Raw genomic sequence first — 15,129 nt, 5'->3', positions numbered from 1 at the left:
ATTATGTCTCGCACTAAAATATAGATGATTGATTATTCCATTATTCTATTGACCAGGTCTGTAACAAGGTGTGACAAATAGGTGCCATTACAGTCCGTAACCAACTGAGGAAGGTAGTGCCGCCAGGTAAGAGAATTTTCATGTGTGTGAATCTCTGGAAAGCTTTAGCAAACTTTCAGGACACTGTATTTAAAAGACTTTATCTGAATGAATGTGCTTCATTTCTGCTAGGTACTTTCTAAGGATGATAAAAGATAACAGACCCTGATCTGAAAAGCTTAGAATATGATTGAGAGCCCACTGGAGCCAAGGGAAATTCTTCCAGTGGCTTTCTGGGCTTTGGCAGGGTCCTGAGGGTAATCTCGCTGTTTACTTCACTGAGAGTTGTGTCAGACTCTGAAAAAATCACCGTTTGTTAACTGCATTAAAATGTGCAGGGAAAAAAAGTGTCTTCCATCACTGATGTAGCACATTGATGTGAATAATGTGCACATATCAGGGGGACTTATAGTTTGAAAGAGAAAAATCCTGTATTTTAAAGCTCTTTATCTGCAGCTTGGTATTTGAAGTGCATGATTTAATTATCTTTGAACTCCTTTGTTCTTCCTTAAAATAAATCATGTTTAAAATTTTCCTTTTAAAGATCATGCATTGGTGGACACAGCACTAGGGATCACGGTAACAAAATGGAGTTGAACCAGCTACTGGAAATTAGTAGTAACAAACAATGCATTCGCTACCAGTCTGTCATGTTAATTAGTCTTCAGAATGTGTCAGTGCTTTTCATTTGTATTTAGCATTGCCTGAGCTTACTGCCAATTAAATACAATGTTGTTATCAAATCAGCTCGCACGTGATTACATTGGATTAATGTGGTTATTTTCTTTGATCCACTATAATTAAAAATCACAGTTGTGATTTTAAACAAGTGTAAAAATATAATCAGTTTGCATACGCAGCTGCCTCTTTCTTCTCATTTACTTTAATAACATTCTTCTCTAATTAACTGTTGTGAAAGTCCCGGGCCCTGTTTAGCAGCTCAGAGGAGACAGCAGCATTTTGCAAATGCTGGAAGAAGCTCCCCACGCACCCGTGTACCGTCCTCACCTCTGCCAAGCCATGGTGGGTGACGTTTTCGAGCAAGATCTATGGCAGTTCAGTCCCCAAATACTCAAGGAGAACTCATCATCTTCAGGAGAAAAGAAAATACCACCTTAAAACTCAATGCTGTTTCCCTTGAAGCCTGACAACTAACTAGCCGTCTGCACCGCGTTTAATTCCCAGGGAGGCTCTAAATCGCTGCGAGCACAGCAGCGCCGTGCAGCATCCTCATCCCCACGGACCTGTCACCTGGCAGCTAGGCAGCCAAGAGGCGTACGGAGACATGGGCTCCTGCAAAATGGGCAACCACGACCTGCTGAGATGATGTGAACACCTGCACACCCACCCCAAAATATGCAGCCTACCCAGTCCTGGCTTTTCACTGAGTGGGAGTTCTTGATTTTGGGACCTGCCACCCAGCAGGGGTGAGGAACAGGTGAAATGTCACAGCCCCGACCAGAAGGACGTTGTTTCCCATCACTACGCACTCCTGCACTGCTGACAGACAGGGCCCAGACAGCAGAAGGGCTGGAGGAGGCTGCTCTTCTGCTGGAGCAGATAGAAGTAATTAGTGAAATCACTGCGGCGCCAAGAGGGACGCTGGCCCAACTCCCATCAGGCAGCAAATGACTCATTGCATAACAACTTCAGTAAAGGGGGACTTATTTTATTCTTCCCCTCTCTTCTGCTTTCAGCAAGGAAACAAAGAGCTGAATTTTTCAAAAGGCCACCAAGGCTCTTGTTTGGGGGCTTCACCTCACAGGTCTCCTAAGGCCACTGAGAAAGTCATCAGGGAATAAATGTCGTCAGCTGTCACCCTGGTAGGGATGGAGACCAAAAGCATTGCTACCTCTTCAGGCAGCACAGACATGGTGAGCAGCTGGTGAATTGTTTGTCACCAGCCTGACTGACCCATGTGCGCCATGTGTGGACCAAACAGTGCTGGACCCTGCAGGATTAAGGCAGCCCCGGATGCTCACCCCCTCTGACCACCCAAGCCCTTGTACCTCTCCTTGTCCATGCCAACCATGGGGTAGCACACAGCAAGAACATGACCACCGTGCAGCCCCCAAAGCACTGCTGGCTGGAAGAACTTTTTCCCAACAAGCAGAGACAAATAGGAAAGTGCTCTCCTGCTTTCTGTATCACTTTCAAGCAAGCGGCAAGCAGTAAGCACCATGTTTCCTCACAGCTGGCCGCTTCAGCTGAGTTTTGCCCACTGCTGTGCTGTGCCAGATGCCCTTGCAAACATCTTCTGCACTAGAAGAGGTGGAGTTTGCCTGTCCCACCGTGTGCCCTTCCTTACCAGTTCAGAAAGCAGATGAGAAATAACTACAAGAAGAATTAAGCTTGAATGAGTGGAAGTTAGTGAAACATGAGCCGTGCCTTGCTGGTCCTTCAGTAAGTAATGCGCAGTGTTCTGCTGAGGTAGGGCTCTTTGTGCACATAATAAGTAATGTTCCAGTGAGACGAAACCTCAGGCTCCTGATTCAGCTGATATTTCTGGCAAATTGTTGACCTATTGCAGTTTATTCAGGATTTTTCTAGTCTTGGAAGAGCAGCTCTAACAGCGGCAGATTTGTTATGCTGTTTCTAACAAATATGCAGTTTTTGTAACTCTGAAAGTCATAATAACTTGAAGCACCTCAGATAATAATTGCCTCTGTGCTCTGCAGTAGTGCTCTCTGCTTATAGGCAGGGAAAATAATTAATTAAATATTAATTAATGGGATTTAATATAGCCAGTGCTAGCTCGTGTCATAGAATAACTCATAGGGATGATTTTAATTTCACCTGACATATGTATATTGATGATTTCTGCGCCGGGCTGGGACCAGAGGACAGCGTGGCTGTGCCGCAGGCAGGGAGAAGGGCAGGCTGGCTAATGCAAGGTGGCTGTGGGAAAGGGTTCAGCAGAGCCATTTGCCACCCGGGAAAGATGTAAAGGGGAAAGCAGGAAAATGGCCCTTCTTTCTATTCACCTTGAGAAGGAACAAACGCGGAAACTGCCTCCTTGCCTGGCTCTGATGCAGTGGGCTTGATGAATAAAATACCGCTCTTTCAGAGCAGTTTTCTCTGCTTTATGGTAGCACGAGTAAAATTTTTGCCCAGTTTTAGATCTGTTAAAATTTGGAGGAATTTTTGGAGTTCCTGTGAAGTTAAGAAAATGTGAGGGCATTGCTTATGTCAGTTCAAAGAGGAGATGTGTCAAATGGAGCGACAAAAGCAAATTCTAGCTTGTGCTTCACCACCTATTAAACCCAGCTAGAGGCTGTGCTCAAACCCTTTCTCTGATGGTTGCTAAAAGGCTTTTATTAGCAGAGAGATGCAACCTGTGGGGACCTGTCACACAGATGTTTCCCTGACAGGGGTCAGACATCAGACAATAGTTTGATCAGACACAGCGCTCTGCATCCAAGTTGTCTTTCAATATCCTTTGGCCTCACATATCATGTCACGGTGAGGCTTTTCTCCAAAATACTTGTGTTTAAGGTGAATCTCAGGCTGGAGTTTGTACAAGCCCGTAGGTGTTCACCAGTTTTGGTGATTTTGGAGGGGCTGGTGACCGCAGCCCAGAGGTTGGGCTCAGCCTTGGCTGCCATGGGGTGGATCTCCAGCGCTGCGCAGCCTGCGTGGCTGAGGATGCTTGCAGACAGCTCAGGGCTTGGGAATTGCTAATGAAACCAACTGCTCTGCCAGCAAACTATCCTGGGTCCCCCACCGGCTGGGTAATTAAAATGGGGACTGGATGGGTGTGAAGTTAATGCTGTATACATAATGTATCTGTCCCAAGGTAAGCCTTCACATCTGTTCCCTGTAAAACTGTGAGCGCAGGATATAATTAAGCGAGTGAGAAATAGTTTGAGCAGAACGCAGCGTTGTCCACCAGCCGCTCAAACGCACAGCGAGTCTAACCAGCCAGAGTTAGAGCTGGTGTAAGAACAGGCTGGAGGCGCTGCTGGTTAAATACATTCATTGGTTTGTGATTTTTTTCTTTTTTTCATTTATTTTCCACCTTTATGCTGTCATTGGGTACAAGGAGAAACCTCAGTCTGTAAATGTCACTGGTTCTCCATTTCCGAGTGACGTTCGCAGGGACAGCAGAACTGCCTGTAAAGTGTCTGTCACCCAATGAAAATGCCAAAAAAAATCTTCCAGGCTTCTGCACGCCCTCGTCACTCATAAATAAGCTGTCACTTAACCCTTGCCTGCCCTTCTCCTGCTGCTGGAGTTGTAGATAGTGAAACATTTACCTCAACACCACTGCTTTTCTGAGTGCAAGAAGTGCTGCGAGAGTAAAAAGAGGGGGAAAATACTTCTCCTAGTGTTTTAGGAACATTTCTGGAAGTGCTTTTACATTGGGGAGCCAGAAAGGCTCACTCCAAGTATTTGCAACCATAGCCGAACAGACAAGTACCCACCCAGACTCTTCTTTCCACCTCACCTTTTTTTGTTTTGCTGTTTGTTTGTCTGTTAAATGTCAGTTTGCTTGTCAGCCTCCAGCTGGGGTTTTGATGTTATTTCCTCACTTCTTTCAGCAAGATCGCTTTGCCGGAGAAAAGAGAAATGCCACGGCGTGACAGCTCCTCCTTCCCGGCCAGGCTGGTGGCAGGAAAGGCAAGGAATGGGTCAGGGCACCTGCCATGCCCAAAAACAGCAGCAAGTGGATTTAAATAAAATGTGCAAATGGGTGTCTGCACACAGGGGTTTCTCCTGGTGCAAGGGCTGGGGGGGGTCTGCCCTGTAGAGCAGAGCAGGAGGATGCTCTGAGCATCCCCGGCGGTTTTCTTGGCCATCATCGCAGCCCAGCGCTGGCCCCGCAGCTCCTGTTGTCCCGGGGCTTCTCCTGAGTTAATGGCACGTGTATGGTATAGATATTGCAGGAGTTTTATCCAGTTACACCTGACTTCATTTACAAATATACACACACACTTTCCATGTATAAAATTCTGCAGAGCTCCAGGGAGCAATATTATCGCTCTTCTCCTACAATTTCGGTAATCTTTGGTGATGGGTTGCTGATTTTCTGCACTAAGTGTTTATGCCAGCCCAGCCCCAGAGAGCCCCTGCTGAGCAGCTTTTCCTTCTGATGGGCCTGGGGAGAAATATAAGATGCTCTATGTGTTTTTGTGCATATGTATATATATGTGTACACACATGCATACCTCTGTGAATATATTTATATATATAATGTTGTCTAGGATCATTAGAGGTTATTATCTACAACTTTTCCTGTTTGTATCTGCCAGGCAATAAGCAAGCATTATTAAAACAGGGCTGCTTAAATGCAAGCAGTTGGAGAAGAGCGTTTTCATTACAAGGCTGCCAAATTATTTGTGCAATTTCCTCACCTCAGGCCTACCCAGGGGCTGCAACTGAAATGCCATAAACTTGTTTCTGTGGGTTTACTTATTTATTTTTTCGTTCATATGCACAACCACATATACATAAAAATGTGTATGTGTGTGTGTGTATATATATATATGCTGATTATACTTACCTATAAATACCTTTAAAAACATATATTCTGAATATATATCTGAAATTACAACAATATAATTGTACATAATGAATAACATAAAGATATATATTTTAAAATTATGCTTAGTATATTATAATATCCATGGTAATATGTATACCATTTAATATTTATAGTATATCTGTATATAGAGAAATATCAATATATTAATCTTATAGACGTATATGCGTGTGTACCTATTCATGTAAGTATACATACATGCACATTCATATGTATCTTTTTTCTAGAAGACTTTAAATACTTATATTTAAATGAGATATATATAATATATGATTAAATGTGTTATACTATAATATAACATATAGAAAGGTCTTTTTAATATATGCATACACATATGGGTAAATATGTGTGTGTATAAAGGTATTTTAAAAGGTCTTTATATGTACATATACAACTGGCATATGTATATGTATACAAATAGACTCTTTAAACATAAAAAATATTTTATTTTTTAGATGTATACAGACCTTATAAATACCTGAACAATTTCTAAATAAGTATCTCGATGTCTGTATCTAGGTAATGTGTGTATTTTGCTGGCAGGGTTGTGGCTCTGGTGGCTGGCTCAGCTGTGCTCAGCAGTGGCCACATCACCTGCCCGGCGGCTCTGGGGGAGCCCGGGGTGCTCTGCAGCGCTCGTGCTGCTGCTCCTGACCCTCCTGTCCAGAAAAGTGCCACTAAGTGCCTGTAGCATCTCGGTTTGAGCTTGTACCTGATTATTTGTACTTCTCTGTCCCTCCGTGCTCTTGCAAATGGGTGATTTTGGTCACTGGCAAAGGCATTAGTAAAAGTGGTTTTAATACAATGTTGTAAAAGTGCAACTTAACAAAGTTTGATGGCAAAGGTCACGCTATCGCTGTTCGGCACAATCATTTGAACGATGATTCAAAACTACCGAGACACAAATCAACGTTACCCAGGCTCAAATCAAAGTTAACATACTACGAGGTTATTTGCAATATTAGTTGCTATCTGCCATTGGTAGAAGGTCTCTCTGCCTTGAGGAGCAACCTGGAGAGGTGTCCCAGCACCAGGGGAGGTCAGGACCATGCTGCCTGGCAAGGACAGCACAAAGAAGGCTCACCCAAGCTGTCAGATTTATGGAATAAAGTGGTTGGCTCATAGACAAATTACCTGCAATGGGCAAGGTGGGCATGAGACTTATTGAACCCACAACTTTCTTTGTTCCTTGGTAAATGAGTCTCGGAAAAGCCACCCACTGTTCATGCGTTAATCACGTAATCGGTGTTCCAAGCTCATATGCATCAGAGCTTGCTCTGTCACTCTGCTCCTTTGTGGCTTTTCAGAGAACAGATTGAAACTAGAGGAGTTCCTGTGGGGCTCACTGTCTTGGAACTGCTAATTTTCCTCTCTTGTTTCACTGACGTTCACTCATTGCCTCAGCCTAATCACAAAGTCACTGCAGAGAGTGGCTGAGGACCGCGTAGAGCCAGAGCCAGAGCCCTGCTCCAGGGCCCCACGACTGCTAGGTCTTTGGAGAGGAGACCGAGGGGTGGAAAGTGATGCTTTTCTTCTCGGCTGCTGGACTGGACCAGAAACCCTCTGTTTAGTGTTCATAGCACAGCTACTTACTGATGGTTTGCTTATGATCTGCAGCTTGGTTTGTGCCAGAAGAGGCTGGGGATTCAGTGTTCCCTTCCCTTCTGGTTACGGGGCTCAGGGGGGCTCACGAGTGCTGCTGGCGGAGACTGAGCCTGCAGGAGGTACCCAGAAAACTGTTCAGCTGCGGCACAAACAGCTGTGCTGACTTAAGGCAGCGCGACGCTTCTGCTTGCGTGCAGTTAGCTAAAGTTGTGTTGATTGTGGGCTCTCCCTGGAAAGATGTTTTTTTGTTTTGGTTTGGTTAATTTTCTTGGGTTTGTTTTGTGCTTTTCTTCTATTTTTTTAAAAAACTCTGGCTTGAAATCTATAAAGTGGTTGATCACCCAAGGAGCTGTGCAACTCTGCCATCTGCATCGTTGCATGGCGAGCAGGCAGGGACAGGCCACCTGCTTCAGATCTGCCTCTCAGTTTAAGGAAAAAAAACTTCTAGGAAGGAGCTGGAGGCAGAGTTGGATGAAAACTGTCTTCTTAGAAAGACCAAGATTTAGCAGAATCTAACTGGCATGAAGAAGGAAACCCTGGCAACAAAGGAAGCTGTGCGTAAGAGGTCAGGAAGGAAAAGGATAAAGGGAGACTTGCTTAGGTAGACCTGGGAAAGACTATTCAAACACACAACTTCTATTAATACAAACACAGGGCAAGAGAAAGACCAAGGAGAGAAGTCTGGAGAGCTGGTGGTTGGCAGCACAGGTCAGGCATAAATGGGCAAGCGCAATGTCACGTGCCGCTTCCTCAAACTGGGAGAAATTCCTGGCTTTTGGATGAGGAGGAAGATTTGGAGCCTGGGCTAAAGGCAGTGTGGCAAGGGTCTGAATGCAAAACTGGAGGTTAAGAAAGATACGCAGAAATTAAATCTCCAGTCCAACAGTTCATATTGAGTCAGGTTTTATGGCTCCCAATCACCCAGTGGGAACTTGCAACAGGATGTTTTTTTAGGTATTTACATACTTTGTTTGGTTTGTTTGGCACCAAAAGAGTGGGCTTGAGTGCCCAGCAGTGGAAAGGAAGGATCTGGCCCATGGACCCACAGGTGGGTGCTTAACAAGTGTATCAGCTCGGGGTGGGACTGTGTACGTGGAGTGTGGCAGAGGTAGTGCATCTATTTAAGAAGGGCTCATTAAGTGAACAGGGTCCAATGCTCAGAGCTTGGTGACGTTTTTCTGAGAGAAAGACCATTTACAGAGACGTGAAGGTAAATTGGAGAAAATGCAACATGATTTACCAAGCAAGATTAACCTGAAATCCCTAACCGATCTTGCAGATAAAGGAAATCCAACAGTTCACCTCCTCCAGGATTTCAGTGAATCCCTTGTCTTCATGCTCTGAATATTTAACAGTGTAAGCCATGCTAGTGAAGATGAGAATTAATTGAATACCTCAGAAATGCATGGGGAACTGGCTAATAGGGCCCAGTGATGGTGAAAGGAGATGTTTTTCAAGGGCTGAGCTGAAGCTTGCTTTGATCACTGTCTGTCTTCATTAAGGTCCTCAGCAGATGAACATGGGCATTTGCTGATGGTACCTGGTGAGGAGGATGAAACAAACTCTAAAGAAGCTTCAGGACATTTTAGCAAAATGACCTGAAAGACCGTGAGCACACAGGAGACCAAAACCAGCTGGTACAGCATGGTAGTGGCATCCTGCTGTCCCCCAAAAGCCCCACAGCAAGAGGGAGCACACTCAGCTCCCCATACACACTGGGCAAGCTGGAGCCACGCGTTGGATGCTGTCAGCTGCACAAAGCTGTGAGATAATCCAGCAATGCTGGGGTTCTTAGAGACATGGTTTGCTGCAACTGTTAGGTTAGCAGTTGGACTCTGATCTTGAGAGTCTCTTCCAATAAAAATCATTCTATGATTCAATGGGGCTGTCCATTAGCAGACAACTATTGCCTGTGCAGGGTACACCCCTCTGTCGTGCACGTGTGTCCTGGGAAATAACTGCATTTTCACAGAACCCCAGAATGTCAGGAACTGGAAGGGACCTGTAAAGCTCATCCAGTGCAATCCCCCCATGGAGCAGGAACACCCAGCTGAGGTTCCACAGGAAGGTGTCCAGGCGGGTTTGAATGTCTGCAGAGAAGGAGACTCCACAGCCTCCCTGGGCAGCCTGGGCCAGGCTCTGCCACCCTCACCAGGAACAAGTTTCTTCTCAGATTTAAGTGGAACTTCTTGTGTTCCAGTTTGCACCCATTACCCCTTGTCCTATCACTGGTTGTCACCGTAGGCAGGTACATATAGGAGACTAAACTGACTGATGGACCATGGCTTTTGGGAAAAGCACGTGCTGCTCAGCCATGAAAAGTCTCTGTGGAAAAGCAGCAGTGCTGGTGGCATCACACCTTGCTCGCACCACTTTGTTCACAGCTACCAGGGAAACCCATCAAACTGCGCTCTGGGTTTTCTTGCTACACTTCTCCCTGCTGTCACCCATCTCTCTGCATGCCTGATTTCTGACTAATGTAAATACACACCCCCTTCTTTAGCATAATGAATACTAATTCCTTAATGTGTGTTATTTTCTACTGTATCTCCACTTCCCTACTCTCCATCTTAAGAGTGCCAACAATTGCTATCACCGTTTGTCTGCTGTGTGTCTATAATTAGAACAGTTGGCTCAGGTAATTACTTTTTGCTTCCTTCAGTTCCTTCCTCTGCTTTGTACTAGTCTGCCTGTTGGGGTTTTTCTTTGTTTCAGGCTCTTTGGAAGAAGTTTTCAAAGCCAGGTGTGTGACTTTTACCTTTACCACCCACTGAATTGGAGGCCACCAGCTGCTAAACCCTCTAAAACCTCTGAATTTGCTAAAAACTCCTGAGCAGCCAACTCGCATTCTCCATCTCTTATCCCTGAGGCTCTAAGTGGAACTTGGTAAATTACATTTCTGCAAGTGAATTGCCTGGTTGAAAACATTTCCTGGCTGGTTTTATCCCTCCAGGACTGCCAAGTGTCCGGAACTGCTGGTGCTCAGCTCAGCCCCAGCGTCCCCAGCGCAGGGACAAGCAGAGCTGGATCTGGCCAACCCTTCGCCCTCTGCTGACATGTCCTGTCTGCGTGGGAATCAGTGGCTGTGAGTGGGCCATGAAGCTCTCCTCGCTCCATCAGCAGGGAAAGGAAAACCCCCAGCAGTTGAGGGATTCACGTGGAAACACAAAGCAAACGCACGTCAGAGACCTGGGAAATTCCTGCTCTTCTCCACCATGTCAGAGTGTCTTGAAAGATTTCCTTTCACAGGTAAGTATCTGTTTAATTACAGCTATTGCAAAGACAGTTAAGACCTGATGAACATGCCAGTATATTTTAATTGAATATATTGAGCACACTGAACAAAACCACAGCTCTTGACCTTTTACCGTAAAGTGAAATGTTAGGACAAGCTCTTCGTTATTCAGAACCCAGGGAAAGCATCAAGGGGACCACCTGTCTAACCTCCTTTCATGTCAGCTCTACAATAGGCTGCTTAATGTCCAATTATTTTCATTTCATACAGTTATTGTTCATGTTGGAGGGGAAAGAAGTGGGAGGAATGACCTGGCTAAAGCCGAGTGCTCCTGGATGCTCTGTCTCTGGCCACTCCAGCCTCAGCCATCCCACAATAACACTTTTCTTAACCACCTTGAAGGCCTTGGGTGATTTAGTGCTGGTGGCTACAGTTTGTCATTGCGATGGGACAGATCTGTGAACTCACCACCCTCTCCTGCCCTCCAGGATCATGACAGTATCACAGTATGTTTGGGATTGGAAGGGACCTCAGAAGATCATCCAGTGCAATCCCCCCATGGAGAAGGAACACCCAGCTGAGGTTCCACAGGAAGGTGTCCAGGCGGGCTTTGAATGTCTGCAGGGAAGGAGACTCCACAGCCTCCCTGGGCAGCCTGTACTATAGTGCTCCGTCACCCTCACTGAGAAATTTCTTCTCAAATTTAAGTGGAACCTCTTGTGTTCCAGCTTGATCCCATTACCCCTTGTCCTATCATTGTTTGCCACTGAGAAGAGCCTGGCTCCATCCTCATGGCACTCACCTTTTATATACTTACAGACATTAATAAGGTCCCCCCTCAGTCTCCTCTTCTCCAAACTAAAGAGCCCCAGCTCCCTCAGCCTTTCTTCATAAGGGAGATGCTCCACTCCCTTAATCATCTTTGTTGCCCTACGCTGGACCCTCTCCAGCAGTTCCCTGTCCTTCTTGAACTGAGGGGCCCAGAACTGGACACAATATTCCAGATGGGGTCTCACCAGGGCGGAGTAGAGGGGAAGGAGGACCTCTCTCGATCTGCTGACCACCCCCCTTGTAATACACCCGAGGATGCCATTGGCCTTCCTGGCCACAAGGGCCCAGTGCTGGCTCATGGTCACCCTGCTGTCCACCAGGACCCCCAGGTCCCTTTCCCCTACGCTGCTCTCTAACAGGTCATTCCCCAACTTACACTGGAACCTGGGGTTGTTCCTGCCCACATTCAAGACTCTACACTTGCCCTTGTTCTATTTCATTACATTTCTCCCCGCCCAGCTCTCCAGCCTGTCCAGGTCTCTGGATGGCAGCACAGCTTCCAGTGTCAGCCACTCCTCCCAGCTTGGTGTCATCAGCAAACTTGCTGATAGTACACTCAATTCCCTTGTCCAAATTGTTAACGAATATATTGAATAATACAGGCCCCAGTACTGACCCCTGAGGCACTCCACTAGATACTGGCCTCCAACTGGACTCCACACCATTGAGCACCACTCTCTGGCTTCTCTCTTTAAGCCAGTTTGCAACCCACCTCACTACTCTATTGTCTAGACCACACCTTCTCAGTTTAGCTGTGAGGATGCTGTGAGGGACTGTGTCAAAGGCTTTACTGAAGTCAAGGTAGACCACATCCACCACTCTGCCATCATCCATCCACCTTGTCACATTCTCATAAAAGGCTATGAGGTTGGTCAAGCATGAATTTCCGTTGGTAAAACCATGTTGACTGCCCCTAATGACCCTCTTATCCCTGATGTGCCTTGAGATGGCACCAAGGATAAGCTGTTCCATTACTTTCCCAGGGACAGAGGTGAGGCTGACCGGTCTGTAATTACCCGGGTCCTCCTTCTTGCCCTTTTTGAAGACTGCAGTGACATTTGCTTTCCTCCAATCCTCGGGCACCTCTCCCGTTTCCCAAGACTTGGCAAAAATGATGGAGAGTGGTCCAGCAATGACCTCAGCCAGGACAAAGCCAGATTTATTCTGGATGCCGGGATGATGGGAACCACTGGCCCTTCGCCTGCATCCCTTCCCATCCCCTTGCCCCAGGTCTTTATTAATGAGGACAAGCTTGTGATTAAAGGTTTCTTGTGCTTAGGTACTTTCCTGAATTGGCACTTGGGTCCTTACTCCAGCAAAAACTCTCATTGATTTGTGCTGGAGCACAGGCTGAGTAAGCCCTCGGGGACTGGCGATATATTTGCAGCATGGTGCTCTTCAGATGCATGACAATCTCAGGGCAATTTTGTGACATTAAAACAGCATTACCAGTGTGTCTTTAACTGGCCATAAATAGAAACCTTGACTTGTCTATAGTGGTGTGATATTCCAAGCTAGGCAGGGTCATTCAGTCCTAGCTCGCAATCCATTTTATCACCAAAAAGAAATGTTGTAGCTTAGGTAAGTCAAGAGCTGACTCTCACAAAACTTCAGCCTGTGTCTGCGAGCTGCTGTGAGGCTGCATCTGATATTCAAGTGCAGGAAGAAAAGGGAAGGCTCTTTTTAAGGCTCATTAGAGATGGCAAAAAGATACAAAAAGACCAACACCATTTTACACTTGTAAAAATACCCCTAGTAGATTCATATTTTTTAATCTTCAGTACAAAAGCTCCATAACTACAGTAAGGCATTAGTTTCCAATGACTAGCTACCTTTTTTCCTCTAGCCTCTGGCATTAAAGCTCTCAGTGAAAAGACACTTTAGAGCTAGTTCAGGCAGTTCATTTTCTGTCAATCAACTCTCAGGGCTGGAAGTATAAAGGCAGTGACATGACAAGATTTCTATTTTAATATCTTTACTCTTGATAAGATAATCCTAGAGGAATGGTGGTGATCAAATATTTACAGGCAGCGCTCACTGGCACAGTGTATTGTAAAATTAAATACACAAAATTATGTGGGGATAATGTTAATGTTGTGATATGAGGACAAAAGGCAGCATGCTTGAAATGAAGGCTGACTCTTAATAATTCCCCCTCTGTGGCAGGGACCAGTGCTGCCAGAGCAGAGAACAGAAGAGCAGCTTTCATTTCACATTTTGTGACCTTTCTTTGCTTTTCAGTAGCTTGTTTGTTATTTAAACGTATCTGTGTACTTAATGATCTTGATGCTTAAGTATGTATTTGTGTGTGTGTATCCTGTGTGCCTCTCTGGGATACACTAAATGACTCATGCAGCCTGGGAGGGGGCAGTATTTTGTACTGAGCTGCCCCCTTGCCCCATTGTAAGCCTAGGTTTGGACTCCATGGGAAAGGCCAGTGCAGAATGGGGGGGTGCAGGTGAGGGGTACATGTGGGGGTTTTTGCCAACTTGCTGCGTGGAGCAATAAGTTACTTCTGGGGAGCTGTTCCTATGCACCCTGCAGATGTGCATGTGCCCCAAAACAGACAGAAGCGTCCAGATTCCTGGTTTTACAAACCACGAGACTCATAGCACATGCACTCAGGGACAAAGCTTTGCAGAAGTGAACGTTTTTCTTCCCCTTTTCTGTGTGCATCCCTGGTGTGCGGAGGTGGGACACGCAGTGACCTGAAGGGTCTGTCCCTGCCCGGGCTGTCCCAGCGGATGCTGGCAGCACCGCCATGTGCCGAGCCCCCTCCAGCGCTACTTTGTAATGCCGCTTAGCTGGAGCCTCAGGAAAATGAAGTGCTGATTTAGGCTGAAAGGCCAGTGCTATCTAATATGGAAAATTACTCCAGTAATCATCACTCTTTTCCTGTCACTATGGTGACAAAAGAAATGACAAAAGCTTGAGCAAAAAGAGATAGGGTGACATAAGTAAAGGGGGACAAGAGTAAATGCTCAGCAGCTGTGGCTGCGTCGGGGGCAGAGCCAAGGAGGGGACAGGCAGTGCTGGAAATCTGTGCTGGAGCCACCTCTCACTGACAGGTGCAGTTGTGTCCATTGTGTTTGTGAAGTGTCACAAGTACTTAGCCCATGTTACACCGAGTGCCACAGTCAATGCAGTTACCACAGGCCCCCCAAAAAAACCCCTCCAAAATAATCCTGGCCATATAAGGTTTCATGCTACAGCTTTAAGCCTCTGCATTAACTGCTGATTTTGGCATCTCTGTCCTCTGCAGCACTTGCTATTTGCCCCCTGCCTTTAAGGACAGGGTCTGCAGCCAGCCTGGCCTCCTCCCTGCGTTTCAGCCCTGAGCATCCTTAGAGGACACAGTAAGGACACGCGGTCTGTCCAGCCAAAGTGATAATCACCTGTGACTGAGAAACACGTGTCCAAAAGGAAGGGGAAAGCACAAGGGACACGCCTGGAGGCAACCCAGGAGCGAGAGGAGCAGCTGGGGGCAGACCAGTGACTCCACTGCTTGGCCCCTTGTCTCTGCAGCGCTGCCATTCGGCTTGACCTCGAGGCCTTTCCAGCACCTACCCGGTCACCAGCTCCTAGATGTCTGAACAGCAGGTTTTTGAGCTGCTTGAGGAGAAGAATATCTTGAAGAAACTGGGCTGTGACAGCAAAAAGTGAAGGTCCAAGGACAACTCGCCCAGGAGTCCCATCTGGAGAAAGTGCCACCAGGTTGGTGTCTGCCCACACGAGACTTGTAGCCCTGGGGGCTGGGAGGAGGTCACTAGCAGATCAAACAGCACCCAATGACTTTTCCACTTTAAGTGGAATTCTG

The 15,129-nt window shown here is 46.3% G+C and overlaps 1 long non-coding RNA gene across 5 annotated transcripts in view; it reads left to right on the top strand.

The window, feature by feature from the left end:
* Positions 1-15,129, top strand: part of LOC139828794 (uncharacterized) — a 79,801-nt gene that overhangs the window by 41,561 nt on the left and 23,111 nt on the right. For all 5 annotated transcript variants that reach the window (XR_011740777.1, XR_011740775.1, XR_011740776.1 and 2 more), the window contains 3 exons: positions 57-126; positions 10,200-10,495; positions 14,575-15,026. This is a non-coding gene — a long non-coding RNA (uncharacterized lncRNA). The remainder of the gene's footprint in view (positions 1-56; positions 127-10,199; positions 10,496-14,574; positions 15,027-15,129) is intronic.

Source organism: Patagioenas fasciata, chromosome 10 (genome assembly GCF_037038585.1).
Source record: "Patagioenas fasciata isolate bPatFas1 chromosome 10, bPatFas1.hap1, whole genome shotgun sequence".
In the NCBI taxonomy this organism is placed as follows: domain Eukaryota; kingdom Metazoa; phylum Chordata; class Aves; order Columbiformes; family Columbidae; genus Patagioenas; species Patagioenas fasciata.
The sequence above is the reverse complement of the archived record's forward strand: the minus strand, read 5'-3'. Positions and strand labels throughout refer to the sequence as shown.